The sequence below is a fragment of the Danio rerio genome, chromosome 18 (assembly GCF_049306965.1).
Source record: "Danio rerio strain Tuebingen ecotype United States chromosome 18, GRCz12tu, whole genome shotgun sequence".
NCBI classification, from domain to species: Eukaryota; Metazoa; Chordata; class Actinopteri; order Cypriniformes; family Danionidae; genus Danio; species Danio rerio.
In genome coordinates this window covers 12,636,610-12,655,991 of record NC_133193.1, presented here as the reverse complement: position 1 = coordinate 12,655,991, position 19,382 = coordinate 12,636,610, and the positions used below count along the sequence as shown (strand labels likewise).

The window sequence follows — 19,382 nt, the reverse complement described above, 5'->3', positions numbered from 1 at the left end:
GTTAGTGCGCACGCGCGCGTATGAGAGAGAGAGGGAGATTTGTGTGCTTGGTGCTGTGTGTGTGTTTATACAGACAGCTTGGCTGTCTGGACTGTATAGCTGGGTGATTTTTGGTTGTGTTCTCCCCCGCTCTTTAGCGGGATCGGGCGCAGCGGGCAGAAAACGGGGCGGGTTCTCAGGCTAAAACCTGGTGGGTGTGGGCGGAAGCGGGAGCGTTGTCGTCCGGAGGTGTGTGTGTGTTTTTGTGTGTGTGTGGCAGCTAAAATCCACGCCTACACTATCGAGCGTGTATGAACTGTGATTACTTTTTATATTGCTGATTAGCTATTGGGCATTTCACTCTCCGAATGAAGGCAGTTGACCAATCGCAACAGACTGTCGTTGGTCCAATCAGCGCAGATTAGCTTCGCGCTAAGGAGGGGTTTGGGAACAAATGAATCACTGGACGATTCACACGGGAGTCGCTGGGATAATTAGGTAAAAATAAATGCAGATTATAAGACCATGAAAGTGTTTTTTGACCTTGCATGCATATTAGGCTGTTGTTGAAGACCCTTACAACCAAGATATGACCCTATTTCATTTATAATATGGGCTCTTTAAATAACAACTCTCTTGAAGAAACCTGCATTTGCATCCACAACTCCATTGTCAGCGTCCATCCCATAACAACTTCTCATTCTTACACTTTGTCATGAACAGTTGTTATTTTCTGTCAAATGAAAAGCTGTATGACAATTTATCTCAGAAATTTTGAAGACATTTTACCAAACATTTGCAGAACAAATCAAACGAAACTGTTTCAAAGCTGAATAAATCAAGTAAATAAACCAGTAAACTTTCTTATTTTTCTACTAAATATACTGTTTGCAGATGCCTATGTGGTCCACCAAGTAGCCAAATTGTCTGGTGAATAAAAACGTTTCAAACCCTGGAGGTGGTTAAATTTTTACCACTATGCTCATGTCAGATTCTCCCCAGAAGATGAGCGATGACTTGAAAATTAAACTTTTTCAGCTTTATAACAAGACTGAGGTGTCCAAAGAGATTTGATGTGGTAGGAACTGCAGCTTATGGTCATACAAATGAAAGACTGAATTCAAAGAATGATCTGGCCCTTGCTCTGAAATGGATTGGGAATGTCAATCTACTGCATGGAGAGTCAAAATGATTAGGCAACATTTAGGTCATCTTTAGCAGCCCACAGCTGCAATTGTGGCCCTTCTGGATGGAGTCGTTCTACAGTAAGTGATGGAGGGAAAGCAGAGATAGCGTTTTTCATTTTAGGAGGGAAATGGAAGGCTGAGGTGGCGCTGTTGTAACTCATTCCCCAACTGGAGACTGGTGGCCCAAGCTGTTCGTGTATGTATGCGTGAGATTGGGGCTTTAAATCTACTTGTAGACACATCCTCCGCAGCCCTCATCTTAGCCGCGTTATAGAGAACTATCATTCACTCAACACTGCCACAGCTGCTTTATTGCACTCGCTGACTGTATCCCATAGCCTGCAAATTAATCCTCCGCTGAATGTGTGTGAGAGATTGATTGTTTACTCCTGAATTCACACATACTCGTCTTTGTCTCTGCTAACCATAACTCAGGCAATAAACCATATTCCAGTCCATATCAGTATTGGCCATGCACATAGGCCATGTATGTATGCAGTTGATGCATAACATTTATTCAGAATATTTATTCTGAGTGCGTGTAAGGGAAATATATAGAATTTGGACTTGATTTTTCACTTTTTTAAGTTGTTGGAGCTATTTTTTAAGTCTGTTTAATTTTTTAGACTAAAGCTGTGGTCACACTGCACTTTTCACCCCATAGACTTCTATTCATACGCATGCGAATGTGACACTGGAAACAGAAGCTTGTGCGACAAGTTTCACAGTTTGCTGCATTGAAAAGTTCAAGCTTGGTGAACTCTGACTTACGAAATAGCATCACATGGATGTGTGAGAACAAGGAATCTTATTTTTGTGTAAGGAAACATAGATTTTTGGCTTGGCTGTCGCATCGGTTTACGCCATTTTTGCAAGCTCAAACTCAAAACTCATACTTTAATATTTGGAATATAATTAGGTGTGTGTTGTGAATTATTATTTGTGTTTGTATGAGTATTTGCTTAAAATTGTTAATATTTGTGAACAGAGACTCTGATTTTGTGTAAGGGAAATATATGGATTTTTGTCAGGATGTTTCACCATTTTAAAATGTTTGATTCATTCGTAATTTTGACAATTTCAGATATTTTTAATTCTGTTTTATTTTTTAGGCTAAGTGGACTCATTTAATTGATTGAATATTAATAGGTTTGTGTGAATTATTATTTGTGTATGTTTAAGTATTTGCTTTAAATTTTAAATGTTTGTAATTAGAGTCTCTTTATTTGTGTAAGGATATATATATATATATATATATATATATATATATATATATATATATATATATATATATATATATATATATATATATATATATATATATATATATATATATATATATATTAAGTGAACTATTTTAATAATTTGAATATTCATATATACATATTTTTGAATAGAGACCTTTATTTTGAAATTTGATGTATTTATTACCCATGGAAGGAAGTAGCCAGGTGCAAACAGATACAATTTTTAGACTTTTGTTTGTAGCTGTTTGAGCTAATGTTTAGCCATCTGGTTCCACAGATGTGCCTCTAAAATAAATACAATGTTACTTTTACTAGTTTGTTTAAAAAATGTAAATTAATTATAATAAAACTGCAAAATGAACATAGTGTATTAATAATAAAGCTAAAAGCATGGTGGAAAATAATAATGAAAACAAAATATAAATGATTTCAAACTACTAGAGAAGCTATCCACATCACTTGCAGACATAAAATGCATTTTGACAAATCAGAATTTTTTGTACTATATTGTTAAGATATTGGTTGCTGCTTATTAGTATGTTCCCTCTGCACATGACCTTGGCTATGAGCATTATAAAAGAAAATTTTTGATTTTCAAAAACGTGCACCTATGAATTATGCATAACGCTGTCAGGGACTTTTAATGAAGTGTATACCAGTGAACAGTATATTTTGATTTGTATCTTGTGCTGTTATCTATTTTTTTGTATATTTGTTTATTTTATTGTATTTTATTTATTTTTTTGCTTGAAAGGATTGTTCAGCCCACAAAAAAGTAATGAATTTCTAACCTTCCACTTTTTTCCAAAGATATGTCAATTACTTTGTTCTCTTCAACACAAAAGAAGATTTTTTGAAGAAAGTTACCAGTAGCTTTTGACTTTTACAGTATTTTGTTTCCAAGCCAGCCAGTCAATTACGACTTTATACCAACAATTTTTTCTAAAACATCTTCTTTTGTATTCAATGGAAGAAAAAAAATAATTCAAAGAGGTCTTGAACTACTTGATGAGTAAAATGTTAGTCACTTTTCATTCTGTGGTGAACTGTTTCCTAAAAACATATTTTCCCCTCTATTTTATAGTGCATTCATTATTTATAGCAATGATTTTGTTTCGTTTTTCAGGGACCTGCTTTCTTTAAATTGCCTTCTTTTTTCTTGGATAGACAACAGCCATCCGTGAATTGTGGTGAACTGAAGAGGTAAGACAACCATTTCCATAAGCACAACACCTGTTTCTTTGTTCAGTATGACTTGTTATGATTAAAAAACGAGATTGACCATCTGTAGAAACAAAAAAGATTGAAATCAGTATGTACAAAATGCAATGAAATGCCAGCTTTCTGTTAAAGATTAGTTTTGTTTTTTTTAAATAGAATGTATACAGGAGTGGTTCAGTGATTGGTACTTTTGCCTCACAGCAAGAAGATTGCTGTTTTGAGTCCCGGCTGGGCAAATTGACATTTCTGTATGGCGTTTGTATGTCCTCTTTATGTTTGTGTGGGTTTCCTCTGGGTGCTCCATTTTCCCCCAAAGTTCAAAGATATCAGGGGAACTGGGTAAACAAAACATAAATGAATTGGGTAAACATAAATAACCCTTAGTATACGATTGTGTGTGAAAGTCAGAGTGAAAGGGTATTTCTCATTACTGGGTTGTGGCCAGAAGGGCATCCGCTGTGTAAAACATATGCTGGAATAGTTGGCGGTTCCTTTCGCTGTGGTTACCTCTGATAAATAAAGGACTAAGCCGAAGTAAAATTAATAAATGTACATATGTGTTAGTTTGACCTTCAGCCCTGGGCCTTGACATTTTCTTAGCTTGCTTTTATTGTAAGAAGAAAATCTATGATATCATTGTGTTCAGAGTTTTACTGATATTTTGCCTATGGGCATAATCAAGTGAACCGACCTTCTCTAGTAAGAACTTTAACAATCTTAAGATGACATATGCTGATTAAGCTCATTTTACAACTCCCATAGAGTTAAGCTTTAACATCTTTGAAGCTAAATGTCCTTGATTATTATGCGAAATGAAAGTTTAGTTCCTAGTAGGGTTGTCATGATACTGGAATTCAGTACCAATCGCTACTGAAATTTCAAAAACGTTCATTTACCATGAACGTTTGAGTTCCGCTGAGCATGTTCTTAAACACTGATTTGCCATTGTGTTCACATGCTCAACAGAAACGACTCTGCTTGGCCGGGAAGGTCATCAGTTCACCAAACTCACTTCTATTTACTGAGTGTAAACACAGATACAGGGACACTGGAGCATTCAAAGTCATGTCGATCAGTTGGTTTGTCTTTAAGCTGTCAAAGAAGGGATGAATCGTGGCTTTAAAATGCTCCAGTATCGATTGGCACCAAATTCCAGTGTCATGACAACCCTACTTTCCTAGTAGTATTCACCTAGAAACTAGCAACTTTTTATCTGAGTATACAATGTTACTACAGAATAGTCAAGATTAAAATATTAATATTATCTAAAATATTTTTTGAAAATATGGGAGAAATGCTAATGGTCTATTTCGATTCAACAATTTTTGCTTAACTAAGCTAAAAAGGCTCTTGCCAGACTCAAGAGTTTGGCTGGAAGGATTCAAAAATGGTAAAGCTCAACAATTTAGCTCTAGGAGACTTGCAAAATAAGCCTATTTCCAAGAAAAGTGGAGTTTTCCTTTCAGAGTTTTCCATGAATTATAAGCATCCATTCCGATTCAAGGGGTATCGCAGATTGGCCCCAAAGCATCATAAATCACATTATTCTCTGATTAGCGTTGAAATCTATAAAACGATGTCTTCCCATACTACCACATAATGCTGACATGATTTATAGAGATTCTCAAACGTATCCTAAATCATCTTTTGCTGCCTCCCTGAGCTCTATGAATAGCCCGATCCTCTATAGATAGTCCTACGCCTCTTGATTGAGCCTCATATGAGACTCATGCTCTGATATTTGACGACATAGTGCTTCTGCAAGCGGTGTGCTTTGTAAAAATAGTGCATGTGATCTAACAGGACCTCTCACTCTCTCTGGAGCTCCTTAAATGCAAAGCAAGTGTATGTGTGCCTGTGTCTGTAAAGGTGCTCTAGTTGTTCTCTTAACCGCCTGAAGGCTGGCACATCAAGGTTAGTGTAGCCAAACAGGCCGGCTAAAATTAGTGTGAGGCCGGATAACCTGCAGCAATAGATCAAAGGGGAGCTGGACCGGCCGGCGTCAGCACGGCTAGGGATACATTTATGTGTTGTGCGCCTGTAAGTGTTGAGATAGTGTTGCCAGTAAGTGTGTATGTAGACTGAACATGTTGTGTTATGCTGGATTGGGTGGTGTAGTGGTTTAAAAGTGACTAATTGGGTACTGTTCTAGCAGAAGAGTAAAATGCTCCACTTAATACCATGCTTTTTTGGACATGGACTAATATCGTAATATAATGAATGCCTTGGAAAGATATATGACTTTCATATTTTAACTATAATAATCATAGTGTTGTCACTTATATTTTAGTAGTTAATAAATATTTCAGTCAAGAATATTTTTGTATTGCACGATCAATTGACAGCCATATCAGTATCATTTGCAGACAAGTTGAAGCAGGAGTGTCCAAACTCGGTCCTTAAGGGGCAGTGTCCTGCATATTTTTGTTTCAACCTCAGTTAAAACACACCTGAACCAGCTCTTTCTAGGTATACTAGTAACTTCCAGGGAGGTGTTTTGCAGGAAGTTGGAGCTAAATTATACAGGACACTAGCCCATCAAGACCAAGTTTGGACACCCTTGCTTTAAAGGAATAGTTTGCCTAAAAATGAATACCACCCTTAAAGAAATATATTTACCCACCCTCAAGCCATCCTCTGTCATGGTTGATTGCAAGAAAGCAGATCTAATGTAGCAAAGAATCAAACAAAAGTGTATATTGATGGAATTTAGCACAAGTAGACAGACAAGGGGATGACAGGATCCAATCAGTAGGGACAATAGCATGGTAAGGTAAGGACAGGAGGCACCGAATAAACAGCCAGCCAGTTGTACGAGTAACAGTGAACAAAACCAGAGGTAGATACTGAGAGTAAGCAGTGTAAACTTTAGAAGAGCAGGCCAGGGAAGTCAGGACACGGGATAGGACTGGAAAAGTAAAAGACAGGACAGGGCAGCAAAAAACTTCTATCAGATAAACACCATTGGAATAGTTTAAAATTTTATCAGTAATTAACAATTTTTGTTCGAAATAGGATGTGTAGACACATTTTTGTGGTATTATAAGAGTAATATACTGTATAACCTTATACAGTAACATAAGATTTCTTGCTTATCGTCTTTATCTGCAATAAACAAACTGTGTGGAAAGTGGTTTCTGAAGACTATTACTGCGTCTATTACTGGAGCATCATTCGATGTTGTATACCTCAGTCTTGCATAACCCACATTAGTAAGTTATTTTAGTTTATAATTCGAAAACTAGAAACATTTTTGCTACAAAAACATATTAATCAACACCTCCAAGTCCTAGGCCATGGTGCTCCACCATTAAAGAGATGGTTTGCCATCTCTAGGTTGGAGGAAAGCCCTTCCCCCAGATGGAGGAGTTCAAGTATCTTGGGGTTTAGTTCATGTGTGGTGGAAGGATGGAACATGAGATTGACAGGTGGATCGGTGCTGTGGCAGCAGTAATGTAGTCGATGTATTGGTCGGTTGTGGTAAAGAATTGTGGCAAAGGTTTTGAATTACTGGTCAATCTACATCCCTACTCTCACCTATGGTCATGAGGTTTGGATCATGACCAAAAGGACAAGATCTTAGACACAAGTGGCCGAAATAAGTTTCCTTCGCAGGGTGGAACCTTATAGGGTGCACCCTTATAGATAGGATGAGGAGCTCCTCCTCCGGGAGGAGGTCAGAGTAGAACCACTGCTCTTTTGAAAGAAGTCAGCTGAGGTGGCTCGGGCATCTGATTCAGATGCCTCCTGAATGACTACCTAGGAGGGAGTTCCAGGGATGTCCCAAAGGGAGGAGGCCTCGGGGAATACCCAGGACATGCTGTAGAGACTATGTCTCTCAACTGGCCTGGGAACGAGCTGGAGGAAGTGTCTGGAAAGAGGGCAGTCTAGGGTTCTCTCTTAAGACTGCTTCCCTTGGGACCCTGCCTTGGAAAATGAATGAATATTGATCCATATTGATCCAATTCATAATTCACGTGTAACCCCCTGGCAGAAATTGGTTTAGTTTGACAACAAAAAGTAAATCCACTACCTTAAATCATTATATGCCAGGATAACAACTACTTTGATTGTGTTCATCTGACAGAAGAAAGTCAAATACACAAAGGATAGCTTGATGGTGAGTAAACGATGGGGTTATATTGGATCTAAGGTGAACTATTTTTTAAAGACAGAAAATAAACTCAAAAATTGCAATTTGTTTATAATTATGGGGGGTGCCACAGTGGTTAGCACTGTCACTTTGCAGCAAGAAAGTCGTTGGATCAAGTCCCAGCTAGACCAGTTGGCATTTCTGTGTTCTCCTCGTGTTGGTGTATGTTTCCTCCAGATACTCCAGTTTCCCCACAATCCAAATACATGCGCTAGGTGTATTGATGAACTAAGTTGACCATACTGTGTGAATGGGAGAGTGTATAAGTGTTTTCCAGTACTAGGTTGTGGCTGGAGGGGCATCCGCTGTGCAAAACATATGCTGGAATAGTTGGTGGTTCCACTGTGGCAACCCCTGATAAATAAGGGACTAACTCAAATGAAAATAAATCTGTTGGTGTTTCCACTGTATTTGTTAACATTTTTTTTTTTTGTAATCGGGCTCTTAAAAATTCACATCAAGATGTCAGCCTATATCACTTATTGCCTAAAACATATAAATAAATGTATATAGTTTACACAGATATTATTAATAAAAAGGTATGGCCACTTGCCTGATATTCTGTTGATCTTGTTGCTGATGAAACAGCATGGAAGGATCAAGGCAAATGGACTTTGTAGGCCTGAAGGTGTCTTGTTTCTAGCACCAAGATGTTAGCAGCAGATGCTTCTTGCAGCTGGATCAGTCTTGTTGGTCTAGCACTTGCTCAATTAGATTGAAAAAAAAATGTGGGTCACTGGAGGCCAGGGCAACACCTTGAGCCCTTCATTGTGCTTTTCAGAACATTCTAGAACAATGTGTGCAGTGTAGCATTATCCTGCTGAAAGAGACCACTTCCACCAGGGAACACCATTTTCATGAAGGGGCGTACCTGCTCCACATGAATGGCTGGATCTAGGGATTCCCAACAGAACTCACACTCACTCTGATAGCCTGTCATAGTAACCATAATCCCACAATCATAGGACTTCACAGGCTAGAAAGTGCACAAATACAGTAACTGTCAACATGATATAAAAGAAAGTGAACCTGTCTGCTCAGCAACTTTCTTCCACTGCTCCAAGGCTCAGTTCTGATGTTTGTGTGCCCATTTTTGGTACTACTGGGAGTTTGGACATAGGCACTTTGATCAAGCCTGTACACAACAAAATGAAATGCTGTGTTTGTTATGACACAATTCTAGCATAATATTCATTAATATTTTGTGTGACTTGTGCCATAGTAGATCTTATTTGGTCTCAGACCAGATGCTATAGCCTTTGTGATCCTCATGTTGTTGTTATTGTTCATCCTCAAACCACTTTTGGTAAATTTTCACCACTGGTTACTGGGAATAACCAAGCTTTTTCACAGATTCTCTCGTCCAGGCTGCTTGTAATAAATTTTGAGGCCTTGTCTTCATGTTGCTCAGATATGTATTTTTTCCACACACTGTTAAAATGCTCGGTTCTACACAATTTTTTATGTTGTTCCAAAACAAATTAGGTTTGTCAAATTAATTGTTTTTGTGAATTTAAGTGGATCAAACCTAAAACAATTTATATATGTATTTTATTATTATTATTTTTTATCCATACCCCTGGAAAATTCTTACTTTTATTCAACCAGCATTTTTTTTTTGACACCGGCTTCTCCCAAATTACAATATATATATATATATATATATATATATATATATATATATATATATATATATATATATATATATATATGATAAAGATAAAGATAAAGTGCGCGCAATGTCATGTGTCTGAAGGGCGAGGAGGGATCCGGGGGTGAGAAGGGTGCGCAAATTATTTGAGGACCGGGAGGGAGATTATCACTCGTTTGCGGGCATTATGAGTCCCGCAAGTGATGCAAAGAGACTCCTGGAACTTCCAGGAGACTTGGGATGTCTGAATTTCACGTTTAACAACTACAGTGAGAGGCGATCCAGTGGTACATCCTTGATAAACTGTCTGACGGCCTCTGCTCCCTGCCTGGAGCTCAGAGGAGCACATGACAGTGTGTAGCTGTGTGTGTGTGGCTCTACCTGTCTGTGTGTGTCTGGTGTCAAGTGATGTGCGTTTTCAGCGGAAAGAAGGCTGTTCAGAAATGCTAGGTAAAACAGTGTGGATGTGGATCATTTTTGTTCTAAAATGCCATTTTAACACTAAAACATATTAGTGTAAACAGGGCTTAAGTGTGTATTTTTCAACAATTGTTGTCAATTGGCCATCGGCGATCTACGATGGCATCGTCTATCGGCCCATCCCTAGTAGCAGTGTGATATGGCTGTATATCAGCACTGGTGGGAGGCGTGCGTTGCATGAGGCCGTAGGCCAAGTGCCTTAGTGTCCCACCAGTGCTGATATACAGCCATATCGCACTTCTATGAGTTCGATATTGCGTTTTTACAACAGCTCAACGGCACATTTGTGTATATAAATAAGAAAATCAAACATGGAGAGTCGAAAAACCTCTTTTAATTATAAATGACTTTCTTCCGCCATTCATTCACATCTGCAGCTGACGTCAGAACAGCAGAAGCAGTTACTAATTCACTTTAGAGCGAATGTTTGAATGACTCTATAGCGTAATGTCTAATGTAATGACAAAACAGCTGATTTTGCTCACACTTTAAGATTATAAGGCTGAACGTGACATGAAATGCCATCCATATACAGAGATATCTCTGTTACGATTGGGATATCACAATAATTAACCATGAAAAAAAGCAACGCAATCACTACCAGACTGCTGTTGTGTTTGCAATAAGGTAAAACGCTAAACACATGCGGACTTTGCTTCTTTCTTATATACACACACACACACACACTCAAGCCCAAAATTATTCGTAATAATTAATCCTTATGATAGTGCATGTATGAATAAATATGAAAAAAAAAATCAATAAATCTAGAGATGCATCTGACAGAGAGTTTTAGCATGCTGAGAATGATACACACTAAAGCACAGCATGCCAAAAGCTTCTCATTGAAGCTGCAACTTTATATTCACATGCTTTAATTTGCCACTGCTACAAAACATTTAAGCTAAAAACAAAGGCTTGTGAATGACTGTACCACAAATATATATTGCTCCCCTCACAATATAATATTGTTTCATAAGAGAGGCTTGAGTTCTACAAATAGCAAGCCAAGAAACATCTCTGTTGTGCCCTTGAGCAAAACACTTAACCGGTGATACAAAATATTACAGCTCAAAACATTGTGTGGGCCACTGTCCTGCCAATAAACTTGATACCAATACAAAACAATATTGTGTTCTATACAGATGGCTTGAGCTAACTCTACTGTGCCCTTGAGCAAGACACTTAACCTCAGGATGCACCCAGGGGTGTGTCTGTAATAAGGACAATAAGTGTAGCTTAAGTGTTGGTTAATGAGCATCACAATGCATTTCCTGAGCATGCCTTGACTAGTTAAGGAGTCACTTTACATTAGGCTTTTGTAACAGGATGTGGTCTGTATGCATATGCTAGTTTATATATACCTATCTGTTTTCATGTGTATTCAGCTGGTAGATCAGCATATTGACAGTGGAGGTCACTTAAATATCACTATCTCTGCGTTGCGCTGGCCGTTCCACCCTAACCACAGGTATGCGGCACAGCTTCGGTACAGAGAGGTCACACGTAACTCAAACCTAGAGAACCAAACAAGGTCTTCTAGAGGCAGTAGTATCATTTTAGGGTGCTTTCATACTAGAGGTTATTTCATGTTGGTGTCATCTAAATGAACTAAAAACAGGACATAATGTCAAAAGATGCAACCGTTCAAGTTCAATAAAGGTGGTAGAAATGCTTCTTGCAGGAGATCTTCAGTTGTTTGTGCCACTGAGGATTTTCTTGTGGTCTTTAGAAGCACGTATAAAATGTACTGTATAAGCTCATTACAAGTTATGAACTTATAAAAATATCACACAGAGAACATTTGGCCCGTTTAGAAAATGTATGTCATAAAAAAAAAACTTTTGTGTAACTTTCCATTTAATTAAAACATTTAATTAGATTGTTTCTCGTTTTCAAAGTTACACAAATTGCTACCTCAACATTATTTTCATCACAGATTATGCCAACACAGACTCATTGTGGATACATATCCAGGTTTACATTTCTGGAGGCCGCAAAAAACATACCCAGATGTACATCTACTTGCAGTTTTTATTTATTTGCGAATCAACCATCCTGTGCATACATTTTGAGGATTTCAAGCAGGCCCGGATTGGCTAATCAGGAGGACCGGGAGAATTCCCGGTGGGCCAGTCCGTTTTTTGGCCGCGAGGGCCGGTGTCCCTAGCTCAAGAATCTGTTGCTCTCAGCAATCACACTTTTTAAATTAATAATTTTTTTTACTTGACCACAGTCTTCTTATTAATTATTTTACCGCAGCTCTGCTCTTTTTATCTATTTTCTCGCAGCCTGGTGAGGGTAATGATGATTTAATTCAGACGGGCCACCTTTCACTGCACAGCTGTTGTGGTCCAGTGGTTAGCACGTTAGGTTATGATACTGTGGACCCGGGTTTGATCCTCGTCTGATTTTTTATTATTTTTTAAAATATTTTTTAAGACATAATACTGTTAGGGTTGTTGAACATTTGAAGTTCTAAAGCAGCTGTTTTCTCAAAAAAAAAATACGTGGTAGTGTAATTAGAAACTGAATTCAGTCAGTTAGAAAATGGTCAGTCGTGAACAGAGGTGGGCCGGTCTTAGGCTTGAATCTCCAGGGCTGAAAAGGAGTCCCACTCCGACCCTGATTTTAAGTTTCAATTCAATTCAATTCATGTTTATTTCTATAGCTCTTTTACAATGTAGATTGTGTCAAAGTAGCTTAACATAGATGTTCTAATAAACTGAAACTGTGTCAGTCCAGTTTTTAAAGTTAAATTTCAGTTTAGTTCAGTTCAGTGTGATTTAATTTTCATTGCTGAAAGTCCAAACATTGAAGAGCAAATCCATCAATGCTTAGCTCCACAACTTCCAACCAATCAAGCCAGTTACGATTTCTCTCCTATGTGTCATTTGTGTGTTGTCTCCTTGCATAAATCCACCAGAGGTTGAAACATGCATTTTATCCAATCAGACTGACAGACTGATCCACACTTACCTAAATCCAGCCGATAGTGTTTTCAAAAGCAATCTAAAAAAGAAAAGATGCCGCTTGATTTGGCCACGTTTTCAGCCAGTGATTTATTTTTTTGTTCATTTTTGCTTATGTTTTACCTGGTTTCTGGGATTGTTCTTCCATGGACTCAAACCCAATTGTCACAGTTCATGCTGCATCCCAAGTCCATTGTAAGCAGTCAGCGGTATCGCAAAAAGGAACAGAAGCTGTCGGGAGCATCATACCGCCCCATAGTGCTGGGTACATATTTCACAATCTCCAGAAATGTTGTCCTGGGCACGTATCCACAATGATCCTGTGTTGCAACATGCATTTTTTTATAACACTTTGTAGTGAACATTTTCTCCCCATTTTTTTTTTTTTTTTTTTGTCATTTCCAGAATTATTTGCATAGGACTTTTTCTTAGGAAAATTTCAAGAAGAGGTTGCTGTTCTACGGTTAATATATGTCATTTAATGAAAATTGTTGATGTTGATATTAATGTGAGCAATGTGATGTCTTTTTTAGAAAGAATCAAAATACCAAAAATATTCTGCATTAATTTACATTGGTCGTTCATTACCTTATTCACTTGTCCTCTAATTTCTCTTATTTCATCTCTTAGTAATATACACTTACTAGCCACTTTATTAGGTATACCTGTCCAGCTTCTCGTTAACGCAGATTTTTAATCAGCCAATCACATGGCAGCAACTCAATGCATTTAGGCATATAGACTTGGTCAAGACATGGTTGTTGGTGCCAGACGGACGGTTCGAGTATTTCAGAAAATGCTGGTTTACTGGGATTTTCATGCACAACCAGAGGAGAGGAGAATGGCCAGACTGGTTATAGCTGATAGAAAAGCAACAGTAACTCAAATAACCACTCGTTGCAACTGATATATGCAGAAGAGCATCTCTGAAAGCACAACACTTAAAACCTTGAGGCAGATGGGCTACAACAGCAGAAGACCACACAGTGCCACTCCTGTCAGTTAAGAACAGGAATCAGAGGCTACAATTTGCGCAGTCTCACCAAAATTGGACAATAGAAAATTGGAAAAACGTTGCATGGTCTGATGAGTCTTCAATAACATGAAATCTAACATGAAATCTAATCAATGCCACACCCTACCCGAGTATTGTTGCTGACTATGTCCATCCCTGTATGACCACAGTGTACCCATCTTCTGATGGCTACTTTCAGCAGGATGATGCACAATGCCATAAAGCACGAATTATCTCAAACTGGTTTCTTAAACATGACAATAAGTTCACTGTTCTCAAATGACCTATACAGTCACCAGACCTCAATCCAATAGAGCATCTTTGGGATGTGATGGAATGGGAGATTCGCATCATGGGTGTGTAGCCGACAAATCTGCAGCAACTGCGTGATGCTATTATGTCAATTTGGACCAAAATCTCAGAGGAATTTTCCAGTACCTTGTTGAGTCTGCCACGAAGAATTAGGGCAGTTCTGAAGGCAAAAGGGGGTCCAACTTGATACTAGTAAGGTGTACCTAATAAAGTGGCCAGTGAGTTAACACTTTTCTTTAGTTTTTTTCTTTTAATCTCATAAAGATTACAATATTTTTCACTTACAAAATCATACAAAGCCTCTTTTTATTTGCATTTATTTTTTTTAAGATTAGTATTCAAAGTGTGGGACCATGGATAAGACAATATGTTCCTGACATTTTAAAAGTAGTAAAAAAATCAAATAAAAGACACGGTAAAAGATTCCAAATTCTTAGAAAGAAACAGTTAAATAATGCAGTCACACAAGTATCTTCTCTGTCTTCAATAATTCATTATCTGTCTCAGCTTCTGTTTATACTCGCAGTCATGCTCGCCACTGGTTCGGACACAAAGACTATACGGTGTGTGAATTGAGACTTGCAAATGCAAGAGATTGAGCCCAAACTATCAAACCAAGTGTAAAAACAGCATCATACACCATTTGCATTTAAATGTACCTCCAGCACTTTGTCTCATGGACACTTACTCAAGGGAAAACGGCAGACTCGGCTTAATTGGGTATTGATTGACTACGTTTCGGCTGGGGAGACGATGAATTACTGTCTGAAAAAAAAATGGCAGAGAGGCCCTGGACACAAAGACAGGCGGAAATACTCATTCACTCAGCATTTATTTATACAGCAGAGTAATTAATGATGCAGGAGGGGATGCCTGATTAGGCTAAAGATTCGTAAGATTGGGTTTATTTGTGGATGTCATGTCGCAGAGGCGTGTGTGATTGTGCTGCAGAAGCTAGAAATGGTAAAGTTTGTGTTTGTGTGGGAAGACAAAAGCATGTCCCTTTCCCTCTGAGGATATTCATTTAGCCCTAAATTGGTTTCCTGCATTGGTTTTCATTGTCCTGGGAGTAGTGATGAAGTTTGATACGCTTGCATGGTCATGTTCATTTAGCCACAATTTAAGGAGACTCGTTCATTCGCACAAGCAGAACAACTGAAATTGTTTAAACATGTTATAGCCTTTGTTTATGTGAAACCGAGAAACAGAATGATAATAAATGGCAAAAACGATAAACTGACAAGCTAATTTTCATTGTCGTGAGTTTAATTAGCGCTCATTGAGTCAGACAGAGTGGATATCTTTGTCTTGGGATAAAGCTATGCAAGGCACAAATGAAGCTTTGTAGCAGCCTCACTGTTTCTCATTGCCAGTCCATTTCCATTTTATAAATATGCAAAGGGAGTTTGAGCTGGAACACTAGGTTAATTTCTTCTTTGCTTCCGATTTGTGGAACCTTAACTGCTTCAACCAAATGCCTGGAATTGAAAGTGAAATAAATAGCACGATAGGTCGCTATTTATTTATTTATTTGTTTGCTTATTTTTGAACTATGAAGCCCGACGATCGGGTTGTCATGGTCCTAACCTTCGACCACCACCTGTTCCGCCTAACTAGGGAGGTGTTCCAGGCATGTCCCACCGGGAGGCGGCCTCGGGGAAGACACAGGACACGCTGGAGGGACTATGTCTCTCGGCTGGCCTGGGAACGCCTCGGGATCCCCCCGGATGAGCTGGAGGAAGTGTCTGGGGATAGGGAAGTCTGGGGTTCTTTCCTAAGACTGCGGCCCCGGAAAAGTGGCAGATGATGAATGAATGAATTAATTAATGGATGAACTATGAAGATGTTAATTCATGTAATAATTGCACTTTGCAATAACTGCCTGTACAGTGTCATAATCAGCCTTTTTGTTTCAGGAAATGTGTTTTTTGCAGGTATATACAGAGTTGGGTACTGGGCCCCCTAGCATTTTTCTTCATCTCAATAGCGGTCATTTTGCATCTTCTGTTTATGTTTTATTGACATTTTTCGTAGAACGCAAAATTACCCATTTTGCTTTTGTGTTTATGTGTAAGGAGGATGCTTTGAACTTTTGGTCAGCAACTTGATACGAATAAATAGTCACATTTGAACAGCTTTGAAACATCCTTACCATACACCTTGCGCAATAGGGCGCAAGACCTGTTTTGCGTGATTTGTTGCTATTTTCAGATCAGCGCAACCCTAATTTTGCATCTACAATGTTTAAATAGCAAATCCATTTGCACCACTTTGTGGACTCATGGCTGTGTCGGTCTATAAAGGAGGTGTTGTAAGGCTTATTGTTGGCCCATAGCTATTTTGAGGAACTGAAATAGACTAACATTGACCAAGTAAAAACTGGTTCAGTACAGAGCATGTTAGCTCCATGCCCTCTTCATGCCAATTTGCTTTTTTATTATAATATTATTATTATTATTATTCGTATTATTTATTATAAGGATATTTATATTTGTTTTAATAAAAACAAGTTTAGATTTGTCCATCTGTCGGGTTTTAGAGACGTACGCATCACCATATGGTTTTTTGAACACACTTTGCTATTATTGTTCATTTATTCGTTTTCTTGAAATTAGAACTGAATTTAGAAATAGTTCTGAAACAAATCTTTGTGTTTAACAAACTAAATTAAATATGTGAGCTAACAGATGTCTTCAGTGGAGTGCGTACATAAAAGTAAATGAGTAAAGTAAAGAGAAAGTAAAGAGGCCGAATGAAGGAGGCTCATTCTTTATCCTGGGAATGGGAGATGAGATTCTGATTGGTTTTATTATGCTCAAAACATATCCATAACTCATTAGGAGAATACGTACAACCCTTTTAGACCATGCGCCGGGGCGCAGACCATATTTTTTCCATCCTTAAAATAGCTTAAGTGCATTTTGATGAATGCTTTTGCGCCATGCGCTTTAGAATTTGCACCTAGATCATCAAAATAGAGCCCTTAATCTATTTTACTTGCTTTTAGCATCTTTGAATGAATACTTCTGTTGATCAGCGCCACCTCCTGGACTGATTATTTTTAAAAAAATGCAATCTATTTTAATAGGAATTAAAAGTAACATCTATGAGTTATTGTCAGAGGTCATTGTGATGTTGTGAACCCCGAGTGGGCCCACTAGTAGGCGTTGGAGGCCTGAACACCACAATAAACCCAAACAAAAAACAATGGCAAAAATCCAAAACACAATGGCCTGACCCGGAAGTGTAAAAAAACGTGGTATTTATTTACAAAATAAGAAGGATAAAGTCCAGTGCAAGAAATATATATATACAGTGTGTGTCCATAAAAGTCCAAAAAATTTACAAAAATATATTTACAAAAATACAAAGTATCAAATCAACAAATCAAAAATAAAGACGAATATATATAACACCAAAACCAAATCAAAGTAAAAAAAAAAGTAAAACGTAATCACTGTATACTAGTATCCACTTACTCAAAGAATTGCTCACGGCTCTGCCACAGCCATTTACTGTAAATGGAGCATTGTCATCACAAAAGTGATCATTTTCTCTGTTTTCAAATATATAACCAGCACAAACAAATGTATTTTACCAAAATGTTTGACACACCGACACACGTACTGACTCACTAACACATTGATTGAAAGGCACAAAGTGAAAATAATGTGGCATTTTGAAATGAGAGAAAAACACATACCATGGTAAATACTACACAGTACGAACTGAGTAAATGAAACATAAACGGCTCCCGATTAGAATCAACATGCAAATCAGCCAGGATAGTATCCGTAACTTACTTTTTTTTGTTTTTTTCAGAAATTGCATGGCTTAACGTTGCATATCTGTGACTGTCAACAGTATAACAGTGACATGTCAGGAACACTGACACTATATTTCAGCATCTTATCAGACGGCAGACACTGAATTAGGAGAACATTTCTCTCTCACACTTGAACCGCATCTGATAGAAGTAGACTATAACAGTTTTAACACACACCTTTCAAAATCAATGCGTCTCTGTAAGCCACTCAAAACGATATTGACAACCATTTTTAAAATTTACCAGATTTAAACACTGTAAACAGAAGTTCTAAGCATCCTATCAGAAGACGCTGGTCGCTATGGTGCCCTATATGAAGCAATGAAGAAGAAGGTCTATTTATACAAGTTTTATTACATAGTATGCAATTTAGTTTACACTATGTTCGTGTGCACTATGCACTCCATTTTTTAGTGTTTGAAGGTTGTTTTGCCATTAATCATAGGAAAGTCTGAAAGCCTGCTGCATAATTTAAGCTGCGTGCAGTTGAGTACATGCAGTGTCCAACATAGCACACTCTGTTTTTTGGGGGGTTAAATATTTGCATCACTTCAGAGGACTATTTCTTTTTGGAGTTTTCAGCATGAACACAGCACTCGCCCAATTTTAACTTAAAAGCTCAATAGAATGGTTGGGGGCAACTATATAGTGAGACACTGCTCGCTGCAGAGCCACTTGGGCTCCAATGAGGGGACCCCTCCTCCCATAAGCTGTTTTAATGCACACATCCACCCCACCCCTAACCCCAACCGCCAGTGACATCACTTGTAGTAGAAGTGCAAGGAAGGAGGAGCTGGAACTCAAGCTCCCCCTTGCTGGAGCTCAGCTCTGCCCAAGTGGCTCTGCAGTGAGTACCACTTTTATAAAGTTGCACTACTTTTATTGATTTATTGATTTATTTATTTTTTTGCCAAATTTAATTATATGATATATTTTTTCCACAATATTTTACATTTCAGCCAATTAATTGTGTTAACATGTTGGTTCATAATGTTTGAACTAGGCATGGGCTGGTATAAGATTCTGATGGTATGATAACCTTGGATAAAAATATCACAGTTTCACGGTATTGTAATTGCTGCGATTTAAAAAAAAAAAAAAAAAAAAAAAAAACCTTTTTGAACATATTTTATTTTGAGAAACATTTAAAATATTTTTGAACAGTTATCATCCCAGCAGGTACAGGATGTCAACATGATGTCAGATTGACGTTGTATCCCAACGTTGTTGGGGGCATTGCATTTTGTTCGCAAATGAAAATCAAGTAGACATTAGAACCCAATGTCAGGCCGACATCAATGTCCAACATCCAACCTAAAATCAACCAAATATCAATGTC

At 38.0% G+C, this 19,382-nt stretch overlaps 1 protein-coding gene across 6 annotated transcripts in view; it reads left to right on the top strand.

Annotated features, from left to right (window-relative positions):
• Positions 1-19,382, top strand: part of tspan9a (tetraspanin 9a) — a 494,333-nt gene that overhangs the window by 192,386 nt on the left and 282,565 nt on the right. For 4 of the 6 annotated variants that reach the window (XM_073929887.1, XM_073929888.1, XM_073929885.1 and 1 more), the window contains one exon: positions 3,540-3,616. The exons of 1 other annotated variant lie outside the window; for it this stretch is intronic. The gene's annotated coding sequence lies outside the window, so the exon portion shown is untranslated. Of the gene's footprint in view, positions 1-3,539; positions 3,662-19,382 lie in introns of all 6 variants that reach the window. One more of the 6 variants, XM_073929889.1, reaches the window with a different exon arrangement.